This window comes from Lepidochelys kempii, chromosome 25 (genome assembly GCF_965140265.1).
Source record: "Lepidochelys kempii isolate rLepKem1 chromosome 25, rLepKem1.hap2, whole genome shotgun sequence".
Taxonomy (NCBI): Eukaryota; Metazoa; Chordata; order Testudines; family Cheloniidae; genus Lepidochelys; species Lepidochelys kempii.
The window spans coordinates 16619388-16632155 of NC_133280.1; the positions used below are offsets into that span (position 1 = coordinate 16619388).

At 55.0% G+C, this 12768-nt stretch overlaps 1 protein-coding gene across 8 annotated transcripts in view; it reads right to left on the bottom strand.

The window, feature by feature from the left end:
• Nucleotides 1-12768, bottom strand: part of ARHGEF18 (Rho/Rac guanine nucleotide exchange factor 18) — a 100759-nt gene extending 87991 nt beyond the window's left edge. For 4 of the 8 annotated variants that reach the window (XM_073324414.1, XM_073324413.1, XM_073324412.1 and 1 more), the window contains exon 1: nucleotides 4397-4725. The gene's annotated coding sequence lies outside the window, so the exon portion shown is untranslated. Of the gene's footprint in view, nucleotides 1-2731; nucleotides 2908-4396; nucleotides 4727-12705 lie in introns of those variants that run through there. The other 4 variants (XM_073324411.1, XM_073324415.1, XM_073324416.1 and 1 more) reach the window with 4 other exon arrangements.

Genomic DNA, 12768 nt, shown 5'->3' on the forward strand with positions numbered 1-12768 from the left:
TGAGCCCCGTTAGGGGATAAAACCCAAGCGGAAGACAACGATGCAGTCGCTGGAAGTCAGAGCACAGCACGGTCTGAGGCAGCTCTGCAGACTCCAGCCCAGGAGCTGCCAAGAGGGGGGAGTGGAGAAGCCAAGTGTTTTGTCAAAAGTATCAGCTGATAGAAGAGGCAGCCAGAGGGAAATTCTTGAGCTTTATATCTCCCACCTGCACAAAGGAGCCGTGCACACTTCCTGCAGCAGTGAGTGCAGGCAGGATGGGGACATCTAGGATGACAGCTCTGCTCCCTAAGCACCAAGCACTACTCACTGGATTGAAACTAAATACAAAAACAAGCTATTAGCACATTGGTAACTTTCCCCTGGCTGGCAAATAGCTCCCCATTCCACTCCTGGTCACGATGATGATAGCCTGCCAAATCCATCAGCCACTCAATCAGCGCTGCAGGGTCCCGAGCACTCATGCCATGGAAACACCGGATGAACACCACGTGCACACGGGCCTGGCATTTACGGCTTTGGCTGGCAGCGTATCCAAGTGCAAAGGCAGAGCCTGAGTGAGTTCCACGGGGCAGGCATGGGAAGCCGTCCCTCTGATAAGCCAGCAGCTCTGGGAAGCTCTGCAGCAAACCCACCATCAGCAGGGAGAAACTGCCCCTGGAACAGACTTGTCTCCAGCTCATTTTCCCCACAGCATCTGATCAGGCTAAGGAGGGCCCCCATCGTCAAGCTGCTTCAGATGGAATAAGAGACCTGACCCATCACCCAAAATTTGAGTGGACCCCTTGACTCTGTGCCTGTAACTCAGCCTGCTTCCCCCCACCTCTCCATCCTAGCTGATGCCCCAAAATTTTAGCCCAACCCCTTGGCCCTGTCGCAAGGCTGGAAAAGCAGAGCTCTAGCCATGGGAAGCCTGCCTGAGCTCTAGGCCAGTGGGTCTCAACCTTTCCAGACTACTGTACCCCCTTCAGGAGTCTGATTTGTCTTGCGTACCCCACTTAAAAACTACTTGTTTACAAAATCAGACATACAAAAGTGTCACAGCCACACTACTACTGAACAGTGGTTGGCTCTCTCATTTTTACCATGTAATTATAAAATAAATCAAACGCAATATAAATATTGTACTTACGTTTCAGTGCATAGTATATAGAGCAGTATAAACTAGTCATTGTCTGTATGAAATTTTAGTTTGTACTGACTTTGCCAGTGCTTTTTATGTAGCCTGTTGTAAGATACGGCAAATATCTAGATAAGTTGATGTCTCCCCTGGAAGACCTCCAGGGCATACCTCCCAGGGTACCCCTAACCCTGGTTGAGTACCACTCATCTAGGCTGAGTCTGCTCCCTACAGCTAGGCTCACTACTTCTCAGGTCTCGCTTATGTGGCCGACTCTTTACAAAGTAGAGGACAGGCTGCCTGGGGTGAAAAGACCCTGTCCCTGGCCAGGCCCTGCTCTCAGGCTGGTCTCTCCCAAAGCCCACTTCCCCAGAAGATGCCTTGTGGGAGGCTGTCATAAACATACAGCTAAAGGAGCATAAAATCCCTCCTTTACCTGTAAGGGGTTAAGAAGCTCAAATAACCTCGTTGGCACCTGACCAAAAGGACCAATAAGGGAAGAAGATGCTTTCAAATCTATGGGGGGAGGTTTTGTTTGTGCTCTTTTTGGTTGTGCTCTCTTGGGACAGAGAGAGGGACCAGGCAGGAAAAAACCCTCTCCTAAAACCCTACCTGAAATAAGCACCTAAGTTTACAAAAACTGTAAGTAAAGCAAGGAAATGCATTAGATAATCTTTTGTTTTAGCTTGTGAATTTTCCCTGTGCTAAGAGGGAGGTTTATTCCTGTTTTTTGTACCCTTAAGGTTTTGCCTAGAGGGGAATCCTCTGTGTTTTAAATCTTACTACCTTGTAAAATTACCTTCCATCCTGATTTTACAGAGGTGCTTCTTTTACTTTTTTCTTTATAATAAAGTTCTGCTTTTAAGAACCTGATTGGTTTTTAGTATCCTAAAAACCCAAGGGTCTGGTCTGCACTCACCTTGTTTACCTATTTGGTTAGTATATTATTCTCAAGCCTCCCCAGGAAAGGGGGTGAAGGGGCTTGGGGGGATATTTTGGGGAAACAGGAACTCCAAGTGGTCCTTTTCCTGAATCTTTGTCTAACTCACTTGGTGGTGGCAGCGATACCGTCCAAGGACAAGGAAGAATTTGTGCCTTGGGGAAGTTTTTAACCTAAGCTGGTAGAAATAAGCTTAGGGAGTCTTTCATGTGGGTCCCCACATCTGCACCCCAGAGTTCACAATGGGGAGGGAACCTTGACAGAGACCTTGCTAACCTAAGCCTGTGGAGCAGCAGGCACTGGCTTCTGGAGTCTCCTCAGCCACCAGCTCTGAGCATTTCCCTCCCCAGCCACAGCCAGAGGAAAGAGCAGAGCGGGAAGAGCAGGACAGAGCCCAGAACAGAGAGAGCATTGCCTCAGCTGGGAACGGCCTGGGAGAGAATTGCCTGCACTGTAGAGAGCCGCGCTCAGGGCTGTTTTGACCCCTGGACCGGAGAGCACTCCCCACCCAGGCCCAAGGCCCATGACAGGATCACTTGAACCAGTGAGGGACCAGAGGGACTCATAAGGGCTCCCGTCCTCTTTCACACCAGGCAACAGGCTCCAGAGTCCACAGACATTTCTCATGGCTCCAGGCAGACGCCAGTGGAGCCTAGATGAGCCCTCTTGCTCACCCTGCCACCGGGCGCAGCTTCCAGTCGGGACCTCTCTCCCGCCGCCACAGCATCAGTCCAGGCCTTGTCCCGCCAGTCTGCTGAGCGAGGCCCCGAGGCAGCTAGCAGGGTGTGGCTGCAGCAGGAGCCGGGGGGCTCCTGGCTCTGACCCCAATTCACTGTGTGACTGGGGGTCAGTCACTCCCTGGGCCCGTCTCCACTGCCCCTCCCTAGATCACGGGGCTGGTGACACCACCCCATAGGGGACGAGGTCATTTGCGCTAGCAACATGCCCTGACGTCAGTCCCTGCGCGAGGCTCCAGCTGCCGGACTGCACAGGGCCCAAAGGGCTGGGTCCAGATTGTCATCTGGGTTCCAGGCCAGCTTCTCCTCCAGAATCCCAGCCATGGCTCCAGGGCCCTGTCCTCCCTCAATGCTGCGGGTGGGTGGAGTCCTTCAGGCGCCATGGGGCAGCCCCACAACCTTCTCCTGTCCCAGCCCGTGGCCTGCAGAGCGCAGAGGCCCCTTGCTCCTCCTCTGCTTCGCCACAGTCAGACCAACACCAGCCTCCACCGCTCCTGGAGTGGGGGGCCATGCACGCAGGCCGATGCTGACAGTCCAGCCATCACCCCAGGGAAGAGCCGGGAAGAGCTGACGGTAGCTCCCCTGGGTGTGCTGCCCCCGAGCTGAGGAGCCCAAGGGCTCTGGTGATGCCGGAGGCACTGGGTGCCTGGGGCCTGGCAGCCCTGCCCCTCACCGCTGGAGCGGGTGGGAGGAGAGCTGGTGCCTGGGACTCCTGATGAAGTTACGCCCGCGGGCACCTGGGAGCAGCACAAAAGCCCCTCACCTCAGCTTGGGGGCAGGCGCCTTGGCCAGGGAGAACGGGGGTGGGAGGAGGAGGCGGCGCAGGGCCAGGGCCTGTCTGCAGCCAGACGGCTACCGTGGGAAGCAGGAAGCTGGAGTCACAAGATGCCCAGTTGCCCAACGGGGGGATGACGGGGCCACCCACGTCAGGGTTTCCTGCTGTGTTGCGGGCCGACAGGCCTCTGCGCGGTTGGACGGGCAGTGCTGCCACCTGGTGGCTGGCACGGGCGCCATCACCTCCTCTCACGCCCAGGCCGGCGGCCCTGGGCAGCTGGGGCAGGCTCCTGCCTGCACGGGGGCAGGCTCCAGCCTGCACGCTGCGAACCGAGCGGGGCTTGCGGGTCACTGTGAGACAGAGGGAGAATATGGCCGGCATGTTTCACCACTCCCAGGAGCCAGGAGCAGCTGCAGCATGTGCCCAACCCCCAGCTCCCTCTGCCGCCCCGCTGTGCTGTGACCCCTCTCACCAACACCAGAAACTTCTCAACCTGCGGCCAAGAGCATCTTCCCCAGCCCAGTGCTACTGGATGCCTCAGCTCCCTCCACAGACTGGGGCAGAGGGGAGGCCTCAAGTTACAGCCACTGCCCTTAACCTCTCCCATTACCCCACACATCCTCCTCTAGGCTCAGAGCCCTGCATCCCAGGGGCCTTTGGGCCAGTCCTTGCAGCAGGGCAGCGGGGGGGTGAGGGAGAGTTACAAAAGCCCATGACCCAGCCCTTTTGGCCGGGAGCTAGTCGGTTCTCCCACCAGCCATTGCAACAATCAAACAACGACCCAGGGCCCGGGGGGCCGGGGGTGGAGGTTGTACAGCGGGACTTACCCAGGACGTGGGAGGCCTCTCCTCAGCACGCTGTGGCGGTGGTCTCTCACCAGCCCATGCCCTGGGCTTCTCCGCCCGGTATCGGGACAAGACACAGCATCAAGGCTCATCTCAGAAATGACAGCAGCCGCTGACTCAGTCCTCTTGCCACTTCCCCTTTCCTGAGTCACACACAAACCCGCCCCTCCTGGCCTGCGATTTGCCCAGACCAAGGTAGCTTAGTTGCTTGCAGACACCTGCAGTGACCCTGCTGGGTGACATGGACAGGAGAGGCCCAGAAGCAACCCAGGGCCGCCCAGGCTGGCAGCTCACAGCACAGCCCGAGTCGGCAGTGGATGTGCAGCCAGCAACTGCCACAAACGGCTTCCTGTTCCGCTCAAAGAGAAACCGCTTTGCACTTGCCTGTGCACAAGTGCTCAGCATCCCACCTCCCTCCAGCACACCTAGGGAGTGGCAAGGCTCCTAGGGGAGGTTGCCTAATACTTTCCAGGATCCAGCCTTGTGCCCTTTTTACCGGCGCACTCCTCTGCCACTGTGGTTTGCTGCCAGGCCCTGCGCATGGCCTGCCGGAAGCCCTGCGCAGCACTACAGGGATGCATGAAAGCGAACAGGAGATGAGCCGGGTCCCAGCATCACAGGGGCAGAGGCGGGACGATGGGATAGAGCCGTGCTGCAGCACGCAGTGCAGCAACTGGCACTGGCTAATGGAGACCGACACCAGCAGGACAGACCCTCCTCTGCTCTCCAGGCAGGAGGGGGAGTCGGACGCTACAAAGACTCTTTCCTTGTCTGGGCACCTGGCTGGCGCCAAGCCCGAGCGCACCCACCGCTCCTGTGAGAGCTCTAGCTGAAGGGCTGACCTGCTCCCTCCCTCTGGCAGTGGGTCCCAGGAGAGAAAGTAGGGGTGTCTCCTCGCTACCGGCACCCCTGTCCAGCTGGCTTAGCTCTGGGCCCTGCAAGTCCTGGGACATGCTGCCACACGCAGGTTTCTGGATCAGAGTCACCAAAGGGCAGGATGTCAGGATGCTTCCTGACATATCCTTGCAGCCTAACTGGCGTGAGCATTGTTTCATGCTGTGGCAAGCACAATCCAGCCCAGCCCTAACCAGAGCAAGAGTTGCTCATCCGCCAGTTACTGAGACCGTGGCTTCGGCAGTGCTTGGAACAGCTATTACCCTGGGCTCCAGGAAACCACAAGAGTGAATAGGAATCAAGGTTTAATTCCTCTGCTGCAAGACCCTGATAAGCATTTGAGATCAGACGGTCCCACACTGGGCAGGGTGCCCCAGCCTCGCGGGAGGCGACTCACCCTCAGATCAAGTGAGGAAGGGACATTGCCTTCTGGCTGCATAGCACCTGGCAAGCTGCTGGCACTACTATATATAAACAACCACCCTGCAGTGAGAGAGGCAGGGAATGGAGAGCCCTACCATGCCCTGGCCTTTTGCTGGGACAGTGTTTTCCAAATACAGTTTGTTGGATTTTCTTAGGCCAAACACAGTCACCTTCCCTCTTTCCCATCCCCACCTGCCTAGCATCAGCCGCCTGCCATGCACCTGCTCCAGGCCCAGGCCACTGGGGAGAGTGGTCCTCCAGACCTCACGACTCCAGCGTGCACACCTCGCACCACAGGGTCCTGGTCCAGAACTGGGGGTGTTACACGCTACTTTGCTGTATTAGAAGCAGGGAGAGGGTGCATCGGCTCTACAAGCCAGGTGCCATTAGCCTCCTGCTCCCTGCTGTGCATTTACTGCCCCCTTCCAGCACCCACCTCCCACTCCTGCCCAACCTAGGCAAGCTCAGCCACAGCCGCTTTCACAGTTCAGAGGCATCTGACCCAAACCTCGAGGGAGCTGAGCAGCTGCTCTGAGGGGTCACTGGCTGGAATGATACCCAAGGAAGTCTAATGGTGGCTAGTGCTTTATGCTCTGCCCTTGGGGAACAAAAAAGATTTGTCCCTCCAGGCTCTGGGATCCTCACATGGCCACAAAGCTCTCCCTTTCCCTCAGAGCCCCATGTGCAGCCTCAGCCGTCAGTGGGTACTGCAGGTCTGTGTTTAGAAAAGGACAGCTTGCCATCCGTTAACCCTTTGCAGATAGGGCTGAGTGAAAATACCTTGCCCCATCCTCTCCAGCCTGCAGCTAGACAGTCAAGCAGTTCCACATATTCAGCTTAGGACCACGTTGACCCTGAGAGCTAACAATGACAATTTAAAACCTCTGCATCATTAATTAATGCACAGATAGTCATTTCAGAAGAAGTGGCAAAGAGTCCTGTGGCACCTTACAAATTAACAGACGTATTGGAGCACAAGCTTTTGTGGGTGAAGACCCATTTCGTCGGATTTCAGAAGAAGACATCCGGATTCTGTGGGCACTCACCATGTGCTACCAGCGTGTACCTCTGCTGGCCCCACCTAAATACATTTGGAAAAGCCCTTCTCATTCCTTGCAGACAGCTAGTTAAGCATGTGTGTTTTAAAAGTGAGGGGCAGGAATGTGTTTGTGGAGCCATCAGCTGCAGATGTTTACAGGATTAACGCCACAGGCTGAGCATGGTGCCCAGGGCCCCTGCGAGCTCTATAGAAGCCTCTTAGCAGAATGCAGTTCCTTGTAACACATTGAAACAGGAAGCCTTGACAAGCACTGTCCTTTTCATAGGATCATAGAAGATTAGGGTTGGAAGAGACCTCAGGAGGTCATCTAGTGCAACCCCCTGCTCAAAGCAGGACCAACCCCAACTAAATCATCCCAGCCAGGGCTTTGTCATGCCGGGCCTTAAAAACCTCTAAGGATGGAGATTCCACCACCTCCCTAGGTAAGCCATTCCAGTGCTTCATCACCCTCCTAGTGAAATAGTTTTTCCTAATATCCAACCTAAACCTCCCTCACTGCAACTTGAGACTATGGCTCCTTGTTCTGTCATCTGGCACCACTGAGAACAGCCAAGCTCCATCCTCTTTGGAACCCCCCTTCAGGTAGTTGAAGGCGGCTAGCAAATCCCCCCTCACTCTTCTCTTCTGCAGACTAAATAATCCAGTTCCCTCAGCCTCTTCTCATAAATCATGTGCCCCAGCCCCCTAATCATTGTCACTGCCCTCCGCTGGACTCTTTCCAATTTGTCCACATCCTTCTTGTGGTGTGGGCTCCAAAACTGGATGCAATGCTCCAGGTGTGGCCTCACCAGTGCTGAATAGAGGGGAATAATCACTTCCCTCGGTCTGCTGGCAATGCTCCTACTAATGCAGCCCAGTATACCGTTAGCCTTCTTGGCAACAAGGGCACGCTGCTGACTCATATCCAGCTTCTCGTCCACTGTAATCCACTGTAATCTGCCAAACTGCTGCTGAGCCAGTCAGTCCCCAGCCTGTAGCAGTGCATATGATTCTTCTGCTACAACGAGCCCCCACAAAGACAAAGCAGGGAATCCTGAGCACAGAGAGCAGCAGGAGGCTGAGGGTTGCATGCCCTGGACAAGATCTGCTCACTATGGGCACGTTCAGGAGATTAATGGATGTTTTTTCATTGCAACCAACCTGCTGGCGGAGCTGCAGCCCATCTGGACCCATCTTGTTCTAAAGGGTAAATATTTTCACTAGGGCCCTGCCTCCCAAGCCAGGAATGTAGCATCTCCATAATATGCCACCGCCCCACAATGCAACCCCCTTACCTACAACACTGGCCAGCACTGGTGCCGCTTGGTGGGGGCAGCACCAGCGCAGACAGAGCACAGGTGTCGGAACCAGGGGTGCAGGGGGCTGCCGCACCCCCTGGCTCGAGGTGGTTTCCATCATAGCCAGGGTTTACTGTTTAGTTCAATGGCTCCCAGCACCCCCACTGTACCAATTGTTCCAGCACCCCATGCCAGAGTTGTTTCTAGTGTGATCTCAGCTTGCTGGGAGCAGCCAGAACTCCAGGGACAATGGCTAGGAGGCCGGCACCTCTCGTCACAGTGGGGAATTCCTCAGGAAAGGCCAGCGTAGGCACTGCAGTAGCCAGATCTGCAGGCTGCCTGCGGAGTCCCTCGTGCATTAATCATGTGTTTGAAGACCTTGTGCAAGAGGCTCTGTAGCGCTGAATCCATGATGCCCCGGAACCAAGCCAGACGCTGGTTATATTCCAGGCAGAGTCTCAACAAGAAGAAAGAGGATTTCACCAGGACTGACATATCTGTGTTTGTGTCTAGTGCCTCCCTGAATTCCCATTAACGAGAGACGGGCCTGAACCGAAACCTGGGACCCAAAGACTCCGAAACTCAAGAGGAAATCCCCAGCTAGATACAAACTTCTAACCCAGCTCCTGTTTGACACCGAAGACCCTGACAGTTTGGATCTGAACTCTGTGGCTGAGGCCCAGAAGGCTGGTTTGCCTTTCTCAGTCCTGGGAGACGTGTGCACACCAGACGCCGGGGTCCTGACTGACTTTAGCAGTCAGTCAGATCACGCTGCTGTCGTATTTTAAGGAATATATGGAAGAGTTTGAAAAGTGTCTGCGCTATTTCAAGCACTTTAATGTGAGTTCTGTATCAGAGACCATTTCCTGGTGCCCGTAGCCCAGACTTGCAGCCAGCTGCCAGTACTCCAAGAGGCTTCTCCCTGTATTGTTAGAGGCACTAGATGGCATCACTACAGCACGGAGATCATTCAGCCCTTTACTCTCTCTCCACGTGCATCCCTGGCAGATTCCAGCACGGGCGGATGAGGGAAACACTGATAAAATGCAACAAGCTGCCCCATGTTTCGTAACAGTACAAAGTGAACAGCAGCCTTTGGGGATAGGAGCCAAGTGCTCTGTGGGCCAGGGCAGTGTAAGCCAAGACACAGCCAAGACTGTCACAACTGCAAGTGCAGAGATTGTGATCTGGGACTGGGGACATTCAGAGCAGCAGCACCGATTACGTAACACTAACCGCTGAAGCGGAATGGCGTTCTGGAGAGCGAAGCTCCAAAACAGGCCATGCAATGACACAACGTGACACAGGCTCTCAGTACTAACAAAGGAACCTGGCACGGCCAGCGATGGGCAAGGCAGGAGAGTGCAGTGAGGGGCTTGGGCAGTAAGGAGCACACAGAGAGGCTCTGCCCTGGGCAGGAAGGACTGGGGAGCACCGGCCATGGTGGGGCCTGAAAGCCAGGTCTGCCATTGGGCCCCCTGCAGGGATGAGTGGGCCTGGCTCTGACAGCATGACGGATTTGTGGTGCTCAGCAGCCAGACCGTGGGACTAGGAAGACGGAGAGCATTATGCTTGAAGCATTTAGCACTGTGATCCCACAGAACCTCAGCCCGCCATCAGCAAGCCCACCGACATGGTGTTTGTGCAGCATGGACCAGGCCTGGGCAGAGCAGGAAGGGCCAACCACAAATCTGAGCATGTGGCCAGGAGACGGGGTCCAAAGGTACTTCCTATAGGTGGCTGATGTTGCAGCTACCAGGTACTGCAGTTCCTAGCATTGATCAGACCAGCTGACTGGACCTGAAGCCAGAATACAGATGGCCCTAGGAACTGCTGATCTGGGCTGACGCGTGTCACTCTGTGGGACACCGGCACATTTTCCCATCCGTCTGGGAACAGCCCCTAGAAACAAACAGCTGCCGGCAGAAGCGCCCTGCGCCACCCCCAAGGATTAGAACTCACTCCAGAAGAGGAGAGCAAGAAAAGCAGCCTCCAAATGAACAGCGCTGCACCCTGCCATGGGGACAGCTACCCCTCAGTCATGGGCTGATCATTTGAAGAGATTCCCAGTTCCCAGGGCCAGCCAACATCTGCGGCATGTCAGGAGTGAGGTCCCTCTGGGCGAGCCAGCAGTTTTAGCTGGGAGCTGATCATGTTCCAGACTGGACCTTGCAGTTCATTGTACAAGCATGAGCTGGGGACGGAACTAGAGCAGCAGGGGGAAGGGGCAGGTCAACTGCTGCCTGACACTCACACCTGTTCTGAAAGGAGTTCACAGTTAGCCAGGCTTCCTGCCTGCATGGTAAGGTCCCGTCTCAGACAAGGCAGGGTGGGTCCTGTCTGCTCTTCAGTTGCTACTTTGGCTCATGGTACAAGGGCAAGAGGACAGTCAATTAAGTGTAAATAACTCATAAAAGGTCTCACTTTGTTTCTTTACATCATGCACAATTAGCCCTGGAACTCATTGCCACGGGATCTTGCTGAGTTCAAGAGCTTAGCAGGATTCAGAAGAAAATGAGCCTTCTTTTGGGGATAATGAGACTATCCACAGATACATAACTGGACAGAATCTTGTAAGGACAAACAGTCCTGGCCTTGGAGCATAAGCAAGCTTCTAACAGGATTTCAGGAGACCCTTTCCACAGCAGGCTGCTCTATAATTTTTCATTGCTGAATTCTGATACCTTCTTCAGAAAAGTCTGGCACAGGGCAGAATGGGCCCTTAGTCTGACCCAGCCCCTGGCCATTCCTGTGACCTCGGTTTGGTGTTCTGCCTTGTTCCCTTTGCTCCCCACAGTCACTGGATTCCTTCATTTTCCAGGATTGGAATTTCCTCAGATTTTTTGTTTACTTGCTTAACCTATAAATAACCATTTCCCACAGCCAACAATGCTCAGGGTGACAGGCAGGAGGGATGCAAAGTACCAGAGGCAAGGTGGCAAATTAAAAATTGACAAAAGAAAATACGTTTCCACACACTCTGAAGTTAATCTGTGGAACTCACTGTCACAAGATGTCATTATGGCCAAGAATTGAGCAAGATTGCAAGCATGATTGCACACAGTGTTAACAAAGATTACATCAACACTGCAATAAAAGACTCATGGCAGGGCCACTTCTGACTCAGGTCAGCTGAGTAGGGCTTGTGGGACTCTGGCTGTGCGGCTAAAATTGCAGTGTAGACATTTGGGCTCAGGCTGGAGCCTGGACAGTATCAGAGTCCAGGCCAAGCCCAAACATCTACACTGCAATTTTTAGCCCTCGCAGTCAGAGTCAATTGACCCAGGCTTTGAGGCTCAGTGCCACAGGTACCCAAAGCCTTTTACAGCTAAAGCCACAAGCATCAGGCCTCAAGCCAATGCATGTTAGGGGTTAGGACAAGCCCTTCCGGGAGTGCCCACTATGGAGTTTCTGCATCTTCCTCAGAAGCAACTGGTGCCAGCCACTGTGGGAGACAAGAAACTGATCAGATGGAGTTTGGGTCTGACCCAGTCCGGCATCTTCTCATCCCCAGTGCTCCCAGAATTAGGGGAATGAGCCTGGGATGCTCAATGCACTAGAAGCTTCTCAGCCGAAAGGTGTGTATGGGCGGGGGTTTGACTTGTCCCCCAGCCTCGGAGGGGAAGGAACAAGAAACCCCTGACTAGGGAGATGGAAAGAGAATCTGCCATGTGTCAAGGAAACAGTGACCTGGACCAGCCCTCTTTCTTCCCTGCCTCCCCTCAAAGGCAGGATCCTGGCCCCAAGACTCTGCTTTCACAAGGGGAGACAGAGGTGGCGTCAGGTCGGAAGGTGAATAGCCATCTCCTGGGCTGGGACAGGCCGCTGGGCTCTCACAGAACAGCAGAGTGAGACCTCCAGCCCCTGAAGAGCAGCCGCCATGAGGGGTTGCCCAACTCCTGGTTTCCTGTGGCATGTGCGTGACTGGCTATGGGGTGGGGAGATGCAGAGATGGAGGCGCCCCCCAGTACATTATAGCATTGTACAGAGCATGCGGGAGGGATCATGCAGACGGCCCTGCAGAGCCGCTGAGCCAAGCGGCAGGACACCCAGACAGCATGGCCACATGAGCTGCCACATACCCACTGCCTGGAGGGATGAGAGCACTTTGTCCCACTCCAGCTGGCTCTTCTCTCCAGACCCCGGGGGCAATTGCCGGCATTCAGAAGCCAGGTACCCCTGGTGGCTTTGTCCTCAGACTGCTAAGAATCAGGAAGGCTCTGTCCGGCCAGGTCCTGTGGGCTGGTGGGAGTGGAGGTGCCTCTTTGGCCCGACTGAACGGTGCAAACCTGGTTTGTGCCGATGCTCAGCTGCCCCGTCACCAGCAGCTGCACAAGCAGCTTCTCTTTGTTATTCCCAAGCCAAAGACTTTGGGCCAGTTTGTGTCTTTCCAGGCCAAACTCTTGGCTGCTGCTGCTGCTATTAAAGCTACAGGCCAGACAGCGCACAAGCCGGTCTCCCCTGCCTCTGTCTGAAGGCCAGACTCCCTGGGTCGCACCGGGCGCCTGCACCAGGACTACTGCTGCCATGGGAAGATTCTTCCCCAACCGTTTGCTACGATCTATAGAAGAAGCCCCCCAGCCCCAGCCACGAGCGAGGCTTCCACGGAGATCAGACAGTGCGGGATGAACCCTTACCAGAGCGGCAGCTCCTCTTCCCCACTCCATTCGTCTTGGAGTCGTGCTGCTGGTACGAAGCAC